The sequence below is a fragment of the Carlito syrichta genome, unplaced genomic scaffold, assembly GCF_000164805.1.
Source record: "Carlito syrichta isolate Samal-C Ts95f unplaced genomic scaffold, Tarsius_syrichta-2.0.1 Scaffold309192, whole genome shotgun sequence".
Classification (NCBI taxonomy): Eukaryota; Metazoa; Chordata; class Mammalia; order Primates; family Tarsiidae; genus Carlito; species Carlito syrichta.
Genome location: NW_007253288.1, coordinates 132,882 through 148,743, shown reverse-complemented (window position 1 = coordinate 148,743; position 15,862 = coordinate 132,882). Strand labels below are relative to the sequence as shown.

At 37.7% G+C, this 15,862-nt stretch overlaps 1 pseudogene; it reads left to right on the top strand.

The window, feature by feature from the left end:
• LOC103269312 overlaps positions 1-14,025 on the top strand; it is a 46,631-nt pseudogene extending 32,606 nt beyond the window's left edge.
• The last annotated feature ends 1,837 nt before the right edge of the window (positions 14,026-15,862 follow it).

Sequence of the window (15,862 nt, the reverse complement as noted above, 5' to 3'; positions counted from 1 at the left end):
GGAGAACCTATTCAGTAAAATGATACTGGGAAAACTGACTGACCATATGCAGAAGATTGAAACAGGACCCCTATCTATCCCCATACACAAAAAATTAACCCCAAATGGATCAGAGACCTAAATGTAAAACCTCAAACCATAAGAACCTTAGAAAATGAAGGACATACACTTATGGAAATTGGAACTGGCATCCAATTCCTGAACAAAACCTGAAACCCACAGGCCATAAGAGATAAGATAGACAAGTGGGACCTCATTAAACTGACAAGCTTCTGCAAAGCCAAAGAAACCATCAAGAGAGCAGGGAGACAGCCTACAGACTGGGAAAAAGTATTTGCCAACTCCAGGTCTGACAAGCACTTAACATCTTGGATCTACAAGGAACTCATATGTGCTGAAAAGAAAAAAACAAACAACCCCATTATAAAATGGGCAAAAGGTATGAATAGACACTTCTCAAAGGAAGACATCTAGCAGCCAACAGACATATGAGGTATGTTCAACCTCAGTAATCATCAGGGAGATGCAAATCAAAACCACACTGAGATACCACCTAACTCCAGTCAGAATGGCAATTATCAATAACTCTAAAAATAACAGTTACTGGAGAGGGTGTGGAGAAAAGGGAACACTTCTACACTGTTGGTGGGAGTGCTAACTAGTGCAACCTCTGTGGAAAGCAGTGTGGCAATTCCTAAAAACTCTAAATACCAACCTCCCATATGCCCCCGCAATCCCCCTACTGGAAATATACCCTGAAGAACTCAAATCACTCTATGAAAAAGATACCTACACAAGTATGTTTATCACAGCATTGTTCACAATAGCAAGAATCTAGAAGCAACCATGCTGTCCATCAAAAGGGGACTGGATTTTAAAATGTGGTACATATACACAATGGAATACTACGCAGCCATTAAAAAGAACAAAATCATGAATTTCGCAGCAACCTGGATGGAACTAGAGTCTATAAACTGAGTGACCTCTCACAGAAACAAAGACCTGAGTATCACATGTTCTCACATATATAGTGGACCTTGATCATCCAACATATTACCCTAAGAAAATGACTGAAAGTGGTCGAAAACTATGGGGGGGAAGGGGAAGGGAGATGAGATTAAATGGTAGTAAACACCTGTCTGGGGATGGGGAGACACCTCTTATCAACAAGGGTGCCTGATCGAAGCTTATTTGTATACCTAACCCTTAACTATACCCCACAATATCATAATAACATATTGATTATAAAAAAAAAGAAGTAGAGCCAGGCTCAGTGGCTCAGCCTGTAATCCTGTGCCTTTGGGAGGCTGAGGTGACTGGATTGCCTGAGCCCGCGGGTTCGAGAACCACCTGGGCAGCAAGACCTCATCTCTACAATAAATAAAAAATGAGCTGGGTGTGGTAGCACGTGCCTGTAGTTCCAGCTACTTGGAAGGCTGAGGCGGAAGGATGGCTGGAGCCCAGCAGGTTGAGGCTGCAGTGGCCAGGAGCAGCCACTGCATTCCAGACTGGGTTACAGAGTGAAACTCCAACTCACAAAAAAAAATAAAAATAAAAAATAATTTTTTAAAAGTAGAAAATATGATTTATAGTGAAATTTACTGGTGTAGGAGAGGTTTCTATTGAGAACAGTTCTATCAGACTAAGTTTCTGAAGCTAATTTGAAAGAAAATTGGTCTTTTTTTCTTAGGAAACTAAAGCATTCATTGATATCACTATTGACTTAGAATTTTTATGCCATATTCCTTCATGCAGCAATGTGTTGGTTAACTTTCCACCTCTGCCAATCTCAGGAGTAAAACCATAATGATTTCAGTGGCCTCATGTATTCTGGCTGACCATTTACAAATTCTCATTTAAAAACCAATGCTACAAATGTCTGCTGTGCAGTAAACTACTTTCTTTCATTTTTCTTTAAAAAAAATTTTTTTTTATTAAAAAGATTTGGGGTACAATTCAGGGTCAGGTATACAAATGTTGATTATGCAGGTACCCTTGTTGATGAGGAATGCCCCTCCCTCCTGTAGCAGTCTCCCTCAACTGCCAATCCCACCCAACCTCCCCTGAGAGTTTCCCACTCCTGCCAATCTCTTTCTTATAGTATTATAATTTTTAAATGTCCTTATGAGGGAGAACATATGGTACTCTGTTCTTTGTTTCTGTGATACATCACTAAGTATGATCAACACTAAATCCATCCAAATTGCTGCAAAGTTCATGTTTGTCCTTCTTTATGGCTGCATAATATTCCATTATGTATATGTACCATTTTTTTTTGTGGAGTCCAGCTTTGATGGTCAACATGGTTGGTTCCATGTTTTTACTATTGTGAATAGAGCTGCAACAAACATACATGTGCAAGTATCTTTTTTGTAGAATGATTTGAGTTCCTCTGGGTATATTCCTAATAGGGGAGTTGCTGGCTCATATAGAAGGTCAATTTCTAGTTCTTTCAGAAACCACCACACCATCTTCCAAAGAGGTTGCACTAGTTTGCATTCCCACCAGCAGTGTAGAAGCATTCCTTTTTCTCCACATCCTCACCAGCATCTGTTGTTGTTTTATTAATGATGGCTATCCTTACCAGGGTTAGGTGGTATCTCAATGTGGTTTTGATTTGCATTTCTCTAATGTTGAGTGAGGCTGAGCACTTTTTCATGTGTCTGTTGGCTGCCCATTTATCTTCTTTTGAAAAGTATCCATTCATATCTTTTGCCCATTTTTTAATGGGCCTGTTTGTTTTTTTCCTTTTGGCAAATTTGAGTTCCCTGTAGATCCTAGATGTTAGGCCTTTTTCAGATATACATTTTGCAAATATTTTTTCCCATTCTGTGGGCTGTCTCCCTGCTCTCTTGATGGTTTCTTTGGCTTTGCAGAAGCTCGTTAATTTGATGAGATTCTACTTTCTAACTTATTTCTTAAGGTATGGGCATTTAGGATTCCAAATAGGAATTGGTTACCAGTTCCAATTTCCATAAGGGTGTCTTCTGTGTTTTCTAAGATTCTTATAGTTTGAGATTTTACATTTAGGTCTTTGAGCAATTTAGAGTTAATTTTTGTGTTGGTGATAGGTGGGGACCTGTTTTAATCTGCTGCATGTATCAGCCAGTTTTCCCAACACCATTTACTGAATAGTTTCTCCTATCCCCATTGGTTGTGATTGGAGGCTTTGTCAAGGTTGAGAAATGAGGCTTTTATTCCAGAATCTCTATCCTGTTCCATTGGTCTATGTGCCTGTTCTTGTACCAATACCTGGCTGTTTTGATTATTGTAGCCTTATAGTAAAGTTTGAAGTCTGGAAGTGTGATACCTCCTGCTTTGATTCTTTTGCTAAGGATTGTTTTGGCTATTCATGGTAATTTGTGTTTCCATATGAATTTCTGTATTGTCATTTCCAGGTCTGAGAAGAATGATGTTGGTAACTCAATTGGTATTGCATTGAATCTGTAGATTGCCTTTGGTAGGATGGATATTTTAACAATGTGGATTCTTTCTATCCATGAGCATGGAATATTTTTCCATTTATTTATGTCTCCTTGGATTTCTTTGAGCAATTTTTTGTAGTTCTCATTGTAAAGGTCTTTCATTTCTCTGGTTAGGAAGATGCCGAGGCATTTCTTTTTTCTTTTCTTTTCTTTTTTTTTTTTTTTTTTTTTTTTTTTGTGGCTATTGTGAATAGGATTGTGCTTTTAATTTGGATCACTGCCTGTTTGTTGTTGGTGTATAGGAATGCAACTGTCTTTTCCACATTTATCTTGTACCCTGAGACTTTGCCAAAGTCCTTTATCAGTGAAAGCAGGTTTTTGGCAGATTCTCTTGGATTTTCAAGGTATAGGATCATATCATCAGCAAAGAGGGATAACTTGACTTCCTCTTTTCCTGTTTGGATACTCCAGATTTCCTTCTAGTGTCTAATTGCCCAAGTTAGGACTTCCAACACAACGTTGAACAAGAGGGGTAAGACTGGGCAGCCTTGTCTTGTTCCAGATTTAGGGGAAGTGTTTCCAGTTTCTGTCCACTTAGCAATATGTTAATTGTTAGTTTATCATAGATGGCACTTACTATTTTGAGGTATGTTCCTTCTATATCTGTGTGTTTGAGGGTTTTTATCAAGAAGGGATGTTGGATTTTATCAAAAGCTTTTTCTTCATCTAATGATACAATCATGTGGTTCTTGTTTTTACATCTGTTGATGTGTTTAATTACATTTATGGTCTTATGAATGTTGAACCAGCCCTGCATCCTGTGGATGAAGCTTACTTGGTCATGGTGGATGATTTTTGAGATGTGTTTTTGGATCTGATTTGCTAGAATCTTGTTGAGGATTTTTGCATCTATGTTCATAAGGGATATTGGCCTGTAGTTCTCTTTTTTTGTTGAATCTTTACCCAGTTTTAGTTTCAGTGTGTTGTTAACTTCATAAAATGATTTGGGGAGAATTCCTTCTTTCTCAATTGCCTGGAATACTTTCAAAAGAATTGGTATCAGCTCTTCCTTGTACTTTTTGTAGAAGTCTACTGGAAAGCCATCCAGTCCAAGGGCTTTTTTGTTGTAAGTAGTTTTTGTATGACAGGATCAGTTTCCTGGGTTGATATTGGTCTATTTAGTGTCTCAATGTCTTCTTGTTTCAACCTGGGGAATTTGTGTGATGTCCGAAAGTTTGCTTCCATATAGGTGTACATAGTAATCTCTGGTAATCTTTTTTATTTCTTTAGCATCAGTTGTTATTTGATCTTTTGTATTTCTGATTGTGTTTATTTGGGCTTTTTCTTTCCTTTTCTTGGTCATTCTGGCTAGGGGTCTGTCAATCTTGTTAATTTTTTCAAAGAAACAGCTTTTTGTTTTGTTGATGTTTTCTATGATATTTTTGTCTTCTATGTCCCGTATTTGGGCTCTTATTTTGGTCATTTGGATTCTTCTGTTAGGGTTGGGGTTTGGTGGTCTTACCTTTCCAGTTCCCTTAGGTAATTTGTTAGGCTCTCCACTTGTAAACTTTTCGATTTCTTGATGTGTGCTTGTAGAGATATAAATTCCCCCCTTAGAACTGTTTTCATGGCATCCCAGAGGTTTTGGTAAGATGTTTCTTCATTTTCATTTGTTTCCATGAATCTTTCAATTTCTTCTTTGATTTCAATGTTGACCCACTGTAGTAATTCAGCATCAAGCTGTTTAGTGTCCATGTTTTTGTGGGCTTTGGGGAAATGTTGTTGGTATTGATATTTATTTTCATTCTACTGTGGTCTGAGAGTGTGCCTGGCAAAATTTCAACCTTATGAAATTTGTTTATGCTTGATTCATGCACAAGGATGTCATTGATCTTGGAGTATATTCTATGTGGTGATGAGTAGAATGTATATTCTGTGGTTGTTGGGTGGAATGATCTGTAGGTATCTATAAAGTCCATTTGGTCAAGTGTCAAGTTTAGGTTGTGGATCTCCTTGTTGATTTTTGTCTCAGTGATCTATCTAGGGTTGTTAGTAGGATATTCAAGTCCCCTGCTAAAATAGTGTTAGAGTCAATATCTTTTTTTTTAGTTTACTTCATAGTTGCTTTATAAATGCTGGTAGCTCCTATGTTGGGTGCATATATGTTAAGGATGGATAGTTCGTCTTGATGGATTGAACCTTTTATCATTATGTAGTATCCTTTTGCATCTTTTTACATTTTTGATAGCTTAAAGGTTGTTTTGTCTGATATTAAGATCAAAATTCCTGCCTCTTTTATTATTCATTTGCGTGGAAACTCATTTTCCATCCTTTAACTTTAGGTCTGTGTGCATCCCTTGTAGTGAGGTGACTCTCCTGGATGCATCAAATAATTGGGTCATGGTTTCTTATCCAGTTTGCCATTCTGTGTCTTTTCAGTGGTGCATTTAGTTCATTCACATTCAAGCTGATTATTGAAATGTGATTGTTTATTGCTGTCATGAGGTTCTTATAAAGTTTTTTCTTTGCTTGTTTTCTTTTGGCTTTGGGGTTAATATATGTGTGTATTTTCAAGTTACTTGTTGTACTGTATCCTCTGATGAGTCTGTGCTCTGCTGTTCTCTTGGAAAGTGTGTGGTCATTCTTTTTTTTCTTTCTTCTGTGCTTAATACCTTTTTAAGTGTCTCCTGTAGAGCTGGTCTGGAAGTTGCATAATCACTTAGGGATTGGATTTCTGGGAAGGATTTTAATTTTCCATCACTGATGAAGCTGAGCTTGGCTGGATAGGAAATTCTTGATTAAAATTGATTATCTTTGAGGACTTTGAATATAGGGCTACAGTCCCTTTTTGCTCTCATGTTTCTGCTGATAGGTCTGCTGCTACTGTGATTGGTTTTCCTTGATAGGCAGTCTGACCTTTCTCTCTTGCTGCCTACTTTGCTGCCTATTTTTTATTTTGTGCCTACTTTGTGCAGGCAAATTACTATGTGTCTAGGGGTTGGTCTTCTCATTTGATGTCTTTTGGAGGTTCTCTATATCTCTTGTGCTTGGCAGGTCACATCTCTGCTGATTGGATTACCTCCTGGAATACTTGCTCCAGGTCATTCTCTATTTCTCTTTCTTCTTTTGAGATACCAATTAGGTATAGGTTTGACCTCTTGATATAATCACACATCTCTTATAGGCTTTGTTCTTTCTTTCTGAGTCTTCTTTCTATGTCTTTTTACAGATTGGGTTAATTCCATGTTCTGGTCTTCAAGTTCTGAGGTTCTTTCTTCAGCTAGATTAATTCTGCTTTCCATGCTTGTCATCTTGTTATTTACTTCCTGGATGAAATTTCTTATTGCCAAAATCTCTGTTACAAGTTCTTTCAGTGTTGCATCTTGTCTTTCTTGAGTCTTATTCACTCTTTCTATCCATTCCCTAATTCCATTCATATTCTGGAGCCAGTTATTCACCATGTCCATTGTTTGGGCACCAAGGTCTGATTTTTCAGGAGTTTTGTCTTTGGTACACTTGAAATTGCCTGAGGTCTTCCTTTGGTTTTTCCTCATTTGTGACATTTCTCTTGTTTCTCTCTTTAGTTCTATTATTCAGTGTCAGTGTGAGAGGATTTCTCTTCTGATGTTTGCTCATTCCTCTATTCTTCCCTGATCCAGGCTCTGGATTTGCTCTATTTTGAAATAGAATGGTGCATGGGAAGCTTTGCTGTGTCTTGTAGTTTTTGAAATTCAAATAAAGTAGGGGATGGGGTGCTAGGATTCAGAAACTACTTGCAAATTACAATGTTCACTTATTGTAGTATGTGTTCCCTGAGACTCATTCTCCACCACCACTCTATATGATTATGCAAAGCAGAATCCAATTCAGTAAACAACTGAACGTGCACACACAGACATACACACACTGCCCAAAACAAACGAATAACAACAAAGTGAAACAAAACAAACAACCACCAAAAAAAAAACCAAGAAAACTAAACACACACACACATGCCTAGCATAAAGTGAATAGAGAAGGAAAACAGAAAGACTGGAGGGGGAAAAAATGGAGTTCAGGTCGAACTCTCACACATATATTGACACACACCTTAAACTACAAGAAATTAACATTTAAAAACCCAGAAGAACAAAAGAGCAAAAACAAATCAACAACAAAGTTGAAAATGAACACTCAATCATTCACATACACACATAAACAGAAAACAACAAATAAAAGAAGAAAGAAACAGAAAAAGAGAAGAAAAAATATTTGGGGGGGGACAGATCAAACCCTCACATACATATTCATGCACAAAGGAAAAATATTTTTTAAATAGATGAACAAACAAACAGTCAAAAATTTTTTTTTAATTTTTTAAATTGAAAAATTTTTTTTTAATCTCCTCTCTTGTGGCAGGCTCTGTAATTCTTCCTCTAATCAGGTCTCTCCTGCACAGCCACCTCTTTCACTCTCTCCTTGGTGTCTGGAGCAGGGAAGGAGGAGGGGCAGTGGATGTGGGTGGGGCTGCAGTCCTCCCCTCCCACTCTCATATGGTCAGGTAAGGGATTATCTCTTCCCCAGGTACGTACTCATGGGGGGGTAGGAGGGAACATCCCAGCCAGGCCTATCCTGGAATGGAGTTCTCCTATTATGACTGATGTCCAGGCTCTGCCTGGGTCTGTTCCTCTCAGTCGTGGCCCAGCTATGTGGGTCTGATGTTCAGAAAATTGCTGGGGAGGAGGGGATTGGGGTCAGCCTGGACTCACCACTGATCTCTTTGGAGTGCTTCCTCTTCCTTTTCTGGTCACACCCTTTGGACTGCCCTTGGATCAGGGTAGGGGGTGGGGTGCCTGAAACTCAGCACTTTCAGGTCCCTCCAAAGTTTGTGCTCTCAAGATATTCCCTCTGGGTCACAATTAATCCCTGAGTAGTTGATCCCTCAATCACAGAGATCGGGTCGGTTGCTCTGTGGTGAACAAGTCAGAGCACTTTCCTGCCCTGCCTTCATGATGTTGGTGAGGTGCCTCTCTTGTCCTCTTCCATGGGACTTTGCCTCTGGTCTCCCTCTGCAGCCCCTGCCGCCAGTGCCCTGCCAGGCACTGAAGTTGTGAGGCAAAGCCAGGAGCCAGCAGTCTCTCCTGCTGCACCAGTGAGGGAGAGCCTGAGGTGATATTTTCTCCCCACCACTTTTGTCCATTTAAAAAAGATAATAATAACCATGGGTTTCTGTGACCTGGGAAGGGCCAGGGATGAAGCAGAGAAGCTGCAGTACCAGCTGTTGCACCGGGGGCCTGGCCACTTGCTCACAAGCCCCCACTTAGACAGTCTCTCCCAGCATTTTCTTCCCAGGGAGGGTTTGTTGATTCAAAAAAAAGAAGAAGAAAAGAAAAGAAAAAGAAAATGGCACTTGGTTTCTGATCTCGGGAATCGCTAGGGTGCAAACCCAGCAGCTGTGGCACCAGAAGAGCCCTGGCTGCTAGCTCTCTAGCCTTCACTCAGTCAGTCACTCACACACTCACTCACTCACCAGCACATACACAAAATTTTCCATACACTCACTCACTCACATGGAGACTCGCAAAGTCCGTCTGGCTCGCCCACCATCTTCCCAACTATGGGAGTAAACTACTTTCAAGTGAAGAACTTACGTGACTGATGCGACTGTCTATTTGTGTCCACACCACTTTGAATGTTATTGTTCAAATGTGGTGGCCCATATTTGATAAATTTTTCATATTAATAACCTGTGACTATTGCTAGCACAGTGAAGCAGTGGTTGTAAACTGACTGGAGTGCTCACTCTGTCTCGGCCAATTTGCAAAGAGGCTACATATATTTCTCCTTTGAGATTCCTATTATCAGTATGACTACCACTAAAGTTAGAACATTCTGTTTCCTATATTTGCTGACTAGACAAGGGGTTGTTTACAATGAGTTCTTTGACCTCATTTCTGCCTTTTTGTGTTTAGCTTTTGCAGTGTAAATTGGAGAAACACAATAAGAAGAATAGGACTACAAGGACTGAGTTATGACCCTTGCTTTTCCTGATGGTTCCTCATCCCTGTTCTCTCTCATAAGCAGGCACTAATGACACATTTGACTTTTGCTTAAATGAAGACACCAAAATAGAGGACAGTATGGAAACTATGATGGGTCTTACTTACCTGTGCATCCTCAGGATATGGGGTAACACTTGGCTATGCAGTTAGCAACCTAATGAAAGGTGTTTACTTAATAATAAACACATTGCTGCTGCCCTGTGCAGTATAACTCTCTGAAAGCCCCAAAACATAATACATATTATTACACTTTATTTTATATCAAATCTCTAGTTTTAAAAAAAATGATCATCAATGATAGGTGTACAGCCCTAAATAACATTTTATTTTTCACATCTAATTGGCATGGACCTCCAAGGGTCAGTGGTTTATAATCCACATCTTCAGAAATATTGTTGGCTATTGCACAGAATTTTCATTCCCATAGCCACTTATAAAATAATTCAAAATAAGCATTATCAGGTCTTCTAAGGAAGGTAAATGAAAGGATCCCTTTGCTCAAAATAGGCCACAAATGAGGTTGACATGAAGACTGTTCTTGCAGAAGCAGCATGGAAAGACAAATAATGCAAGTGAATTCTTTTTTTTTTTTCTTTTGAGTTGGAGTCTCACTCCAGCCCAGGCTAGAGTGCCATGACACACTCAGTCACTCCAGCGTCAACCTGCTGAGCTGCTGAGCTCCAGCAATCCTTCCGCCTCAGCCTTCCAAGTAGCCAGAACTACAGGCTCATACTACCTTGCCCAGCTAGTTATTGATTTATTGTAGAGATGAGATCTCGCCAAGTTGCCTGGGCTGGTCTTGAAGCTGCGGGCTCAGGTAATCCACTCTCCTCAGCCTCCCAAAGTGCTGGGATTACAGGCTGAACCACTGAGCCCAGCCATGAATTCTTAAAATTTTACCTTCCCCTCCTTCTCTGCTCCTCTGCTAATTCTTCTTTGCTTAACATTTTGAATTTTAATACCATACTGATTTTTTTCCATTTGATGTCATATCTATTCTGGAGAAAATTTAACATAAATCGTTCCACCAATATTTAAAACAAGTGGAGGTGTTATTGGGGATATTTGTATTGTTTGGGATTATTTTAAATCTCAAAAATTGCTTTATTTTCTCTATGGACTATTTTATTTTAAAGGTGGGACAATATTTCTTTCTTCTCAAATTCCAATATAGGTAGGAAGAGAAAAATAAAATTTCACTGGGGCAGAGAGTCATCTTAGTTGACATATATCTTAATTGCCTCGATAGCATTTTCTGAACATTGATAAGGTAAAATATGGTTGAGATAATATTTTTCAAGAATTCAAGCACAAAGGAAAAGGATCATCCCCATATATTATAAAAAATTAATATTGGCCTGTCATTTATTTAACTTTCTAGTTTTTCTATTAGTCTAGGTCCCCAGATTACAAATAATCTCTTCTTCTAAACATAACATTCTACTTAAATTCATACTCAATAGAGAATTTACCTCAGCAAAGAGGGAGAAGATAGCCCTCTTTCCATATCATTCATGTTATTGATATAAAGACCAAACTACCCTCCATCCTTTGTGCCAAGTTGGTTAGCCTTCTGGTGCAGCTTTTTTTCAATTATTATGATTAAAATCATTTGATTCTTATCCAACTCATTACAAATCTTGCTTTACAAAAATATATTCTTTTGTATATAAATCTGAGTGACCCATATTATAGATTTTATACTTACCTCTTGTAAAGGTGGTATGGGTAGCAGAACATGATAAATACAAAATACATATAGCTTTTTAGAACAAAGGTTTTGCTAGTGGAAGCAATTTAAAATGCTTCAGTTAATATTGACTGCTTAAAAAAAAAAGATAGATTAACAAATTCTGGAATTTTACATCCATCCATTTTTTCCCTAATGCTAATGGAGTATGTGTCCTTGACATGCATGTTTACTTCAGTGATAATTTTGATGGGTTGCTTTTTTCTTAGGAAAAAATGGGATTATAGTTAAAATAGGTCTTTTCCCAAGGTTACCTCATATTTAAAAATATCTCTTAACTTTCAAAGCAATGGGAAGATAGTGTGTTTGGCAAAAGGCCAATTTTTTTTTTTTGTTATGAAATGAGACTCAAAATTTAGAGAGAATTCCAAGGCAGATAAAACAGGCAGAGAGAACCTTTGTGCTATGGGTGTGACCTACTGTACACCTATTTTTAAAGAGTCCTGTTATCTGCATTTTCATAATCACCCTACTCATTGAATCCTACTTTACCATTCCAAAAATCTCCCCTCTACCCAGGCTGTCCTAGATATAAGCCCTGGTGAAATCGCAACAATAAATAAATGTGCCTCTTGTGATTTTTTAATCTAGTAACTGAAAGGGAGCATTTATTTGTTTAACATTTGCTGTATTTCACACATGCTGGGCATTTGGTGTCAGTAAAAAAGAATTCCAATAAAATATAGGGTGTAAAGTGATTTTTAACAAATTAATGTCAAAATGTTGGAAAGTTTATTTTATTTCCAAGTGCTCTGTAGCTTCAAACATCAGCAGAATTTGTAAAACTTATCATTTAACATCATTCTTATTTGAAGATTTTATTGTCTGAATCTATCTTTGGATTCAGGTCATTTCTAATATTAATGATGCCAGCTTTAGTCTTAGACATTCTCAGTTATATCTTAACAATATTGGCTAAAGAGCACAGAGGCTGCATGTTATTAAAATTTTTTAAGTGTTGCACTTTTTAAGACTTTTATAACTGGCCAACGGAAAATAATAAAGCGCCCCTTGTAAAAATTTCTTTTAATATCCAACATGTTCATACATTATATATTCTTTAGTATAATTCATTTTAGGAAACATGTAAGCCATAAACCCAGAACTTGCCAGTTAGTTATATTTAGCTTATTTTCCAAATACTAACTTGAAGCAGAACACTGATTTTCAACCAGAAATGTATTTCATGTGCATATTTTTCTCAAATATTATACTCTTCTGCTTAAAAGAGGACAGTTGAAGGGAGTATCCTGTCTCTTGACTGAATCCGGCAAATTTTATATGTATAGTAAATAATTATTGATTTGATGTGAAGTGGAGGCCACTTTTTAATTCAAAAAATGTCTCCAGGGCAACCTCCTCAGGTCTCCTCCCACAGTGGGAACTTTTCTGTCCTCTCAATAATCCTGCTTTCTTTAAAAAAAATTTTTTTTTAAATCTCCTGGATTCAACACAAATATGACCTTGATATTATATTGGGTTAAAGAATATTAAAACCAAAGACTGAGATCCAGAATAACTGTTGGGATGCCTATGCCATTGAGTGGTCAAGCACCATTCGGTTGAAACATGCTCACACCACATGCTTCAGCTTAGTAATCCCAGGAAACCTTGTTGAACTGCTAGAAGGCACAAGAGATGCAACCATATTGGAAATGCTCTAAGGTTCCTTTTAATCCTCTCCCTCTGTCTCCTTATCTTTAAAAGGAAATAGTCATGAAAGGAAAGAGGCAGCATGCTGTGAGGAACCAAGCATGAAGTTCAAGGCTTGAGATTCTAAATCATATCTCTGCTGACAACAGCATGCGGATCATTCCAAAATTATTTATCCTTTTTACAAGCTAGTTATTTCCACCTCCCTCATCTATTAATATAAACATATGAGATTGAACTAAATCTCCAAAGCCTGCCTTTTCCAGTTCCCAAACACTGTAACTCAGACTGTTCATAAAAAATAAATGTAACTCTGGTATGTTCATTTTCCAAAGTAAAGTTGTAAAGAGTCTGGACTTTTTTCATTAACAAATGCCAAAAGCTATAAGGAACTTTGTGGGTGCTCAATAAATATTAAAAAATCAGTTTTATCTTTCATCTGCAAAATGGGGTGAGCTATGCTGACTTGTTTCCCAGAATTTCATGTGAGGAATAATAAATGAGAACAAAGCATTTTTCAGATAATGAATAATTCGAATAAGCTGCTTTAATAGGTCTGAGGTCTAGATAGATGATGCAAGAATAAAGTGTCTTTTTTATTATTATTACCTATGTGAAATACAACCATCTCTTCATCTGTTTAACAAGAAATAGTCATTATCGTTGCTTATCACCAAAAAGTCAGCATGAGTAATTTCTGTGCAAATGGAATTTTTCGTGTGATTTTAACATTTATCACTTTTAACAAAATGCAGCTTTTATTTTTACCTGATTTCAAAATGGAATCATATCTTGATTTAAATAGTTTAATGAGGTATTCCATCAGTATGATACTATTCTGCTCAATGAAAACGCTCATTTCTGAAATGACTAATATGCTGCACAAATGAGAAAATTGTACATTGAATAATCCTCCTACTCAAAAATAATACAATTGGGGGGTTATTAATAAGAAAAATGATATATTGCATTTTAGCTTGCTAGAGACTTCAAAAGTATGGTTTTTGAAATGTTTATGTTTAATAAGTGATATGTTCTATTTTTTTTAGTGTTCCAACAAAAGACAGCCAGAAGACAATCTGATAGTGACAAGTTCCATGGTCTTTCTAAGAAACAAGGTACTGACACTAACTTCAGTCTATTTAGTAATCTCTAAGTAAGATTTAAAGAAATCTTATGAATATTGACTAAAGCCTACTAAAACAGAAGTAAATAATTCTGCGCTTGATAAATTTTACTCTTAAGTTACTCTCACATAGATAGAATTTTATCATAATAAAATAAATGCAAGAAAATTATTTTAATCAACAAAGGCAGAAAATGGCTTTGTCGGAATGTTTGTGGTGATATTGTTGATGTCATGATGGCTCCAGAAAGTCAAGTCAAGAAAAATTCTCTGACATACATCAGAGGACACATTTCATAGATCTGTGGAGGAAAACCTCTCAAAGTTGGCTTGGGGACATTGCAAATGATCAATTTCTCAAAGACAAGAGCTAGCATAGGTTTTCTATGCTTTGCACTAAATATCAATCAAAGACTGTACCTTTTCCTACTGTCCCTTTGCCTCCAGCTCTTGACCCAACATTTTTTGAATAATTATTTTTCATGCAGAGAAGAAATGAAAACTGTAGCCACAGAAATATCTCACACAGGAAGAATATTTTCTGCCTCCAATTTTCCTTGAAATGCTTGTTTTCTATTGAAAAGAAAGACTCAGCTGTGCTCCGTGGCTCAGCCTGTAATCCCGCGCCTTTGGGAGGCTGAAGTGAGTGGATTGCCTGAGCCCAAGATTTCGAGACCCGCCTGGGCTACTTGGAGACACCTCATCTCTACAATAAATCAAAAATTAGCCTGGTGTGGTAGCGCGCGCCTGTAGTTCCAGCTACTTGGAAGGCTGAGGAGGAAGGAAAGCTGGAGCCCAGCAGGTGGAGGCTGCAGTGGCCGGGAGCGGCCACTGCACTCCAGTCTGGGCGACAGAGTGAGACTCCAACTCAAAAAAAAGAAAGACTCTAGCAAATTATTTATTATGATTTTTTTCTGACAAGAAGGCTTTACTCAATATTCAAAAATGAAAAAATAAAAGCTGGCAGAGGTAAAGGGTAACATTAGCTGCCTCTGATAATCAGTGAGCATATACAAACCCACCTTTAAAATAATTTCAGTCCAAAATAATATTACCGTGAAGTTGATGCCAGTACATTGTTGAAAGAGACATTAGAATAAAACCAGTAAGTTGTTTCACAGCAATCACTAACCACTCCCATTTTCAGTCTCCTTTTGTGCCATGCTGAGATGGCTGGGTACAAATTACACCAACTTCTAACACCCACTGAAGTATTAAATATAGAAACTCAACAGACCTTCTCCTAGTATGCTACAAATAGTCCTCCAAAGATATGTTCTTTTTTTAATATTTTCTTTTTTTATTTTAAAGATGTGGGGTACAAGTCAGGATTGGGTACATAAGTTGTTTATGTACAGGTGAAGTATAGGCCTCCCATTGGACCTCGTTTCACCTGGATTAGGATCAGGCACCCTTACTGATGTTGTGTGCACCCTCCCTCCCTCTCCTAGCGGATGTATCCTTAAATGAGGGACCCTTACCCATTACTTCTCGTAGCATTTCCCACAGCAACAAGGCTGTACTTAGATCATTCTTCCAATTAACTCCATGGCGTTTGAATGCAATCCACTCACTCAGGCAATCCACTCACTCACCATTACTTCTCGTAGCATTTCCCACAGCAACAAGGCTGTACTTAGATCATTCTTCCAATTAACTCCATGGCGTTTGAATGCAACAAGTGATGGAGCTGAATTTGCATCCTCCCATGAATCACTTGAGTATACTGCTTGTGAGGTTTCATACCCCAAAGAAACTCTTTTTATTTAATAATTTTTAATTTTTAGTGATTTCATATTTGGGGGAGAGAGATAGATCTTTTTTAAATCTACTATTATCCTCCCACTGTGCATTTACCTCTCTCAAG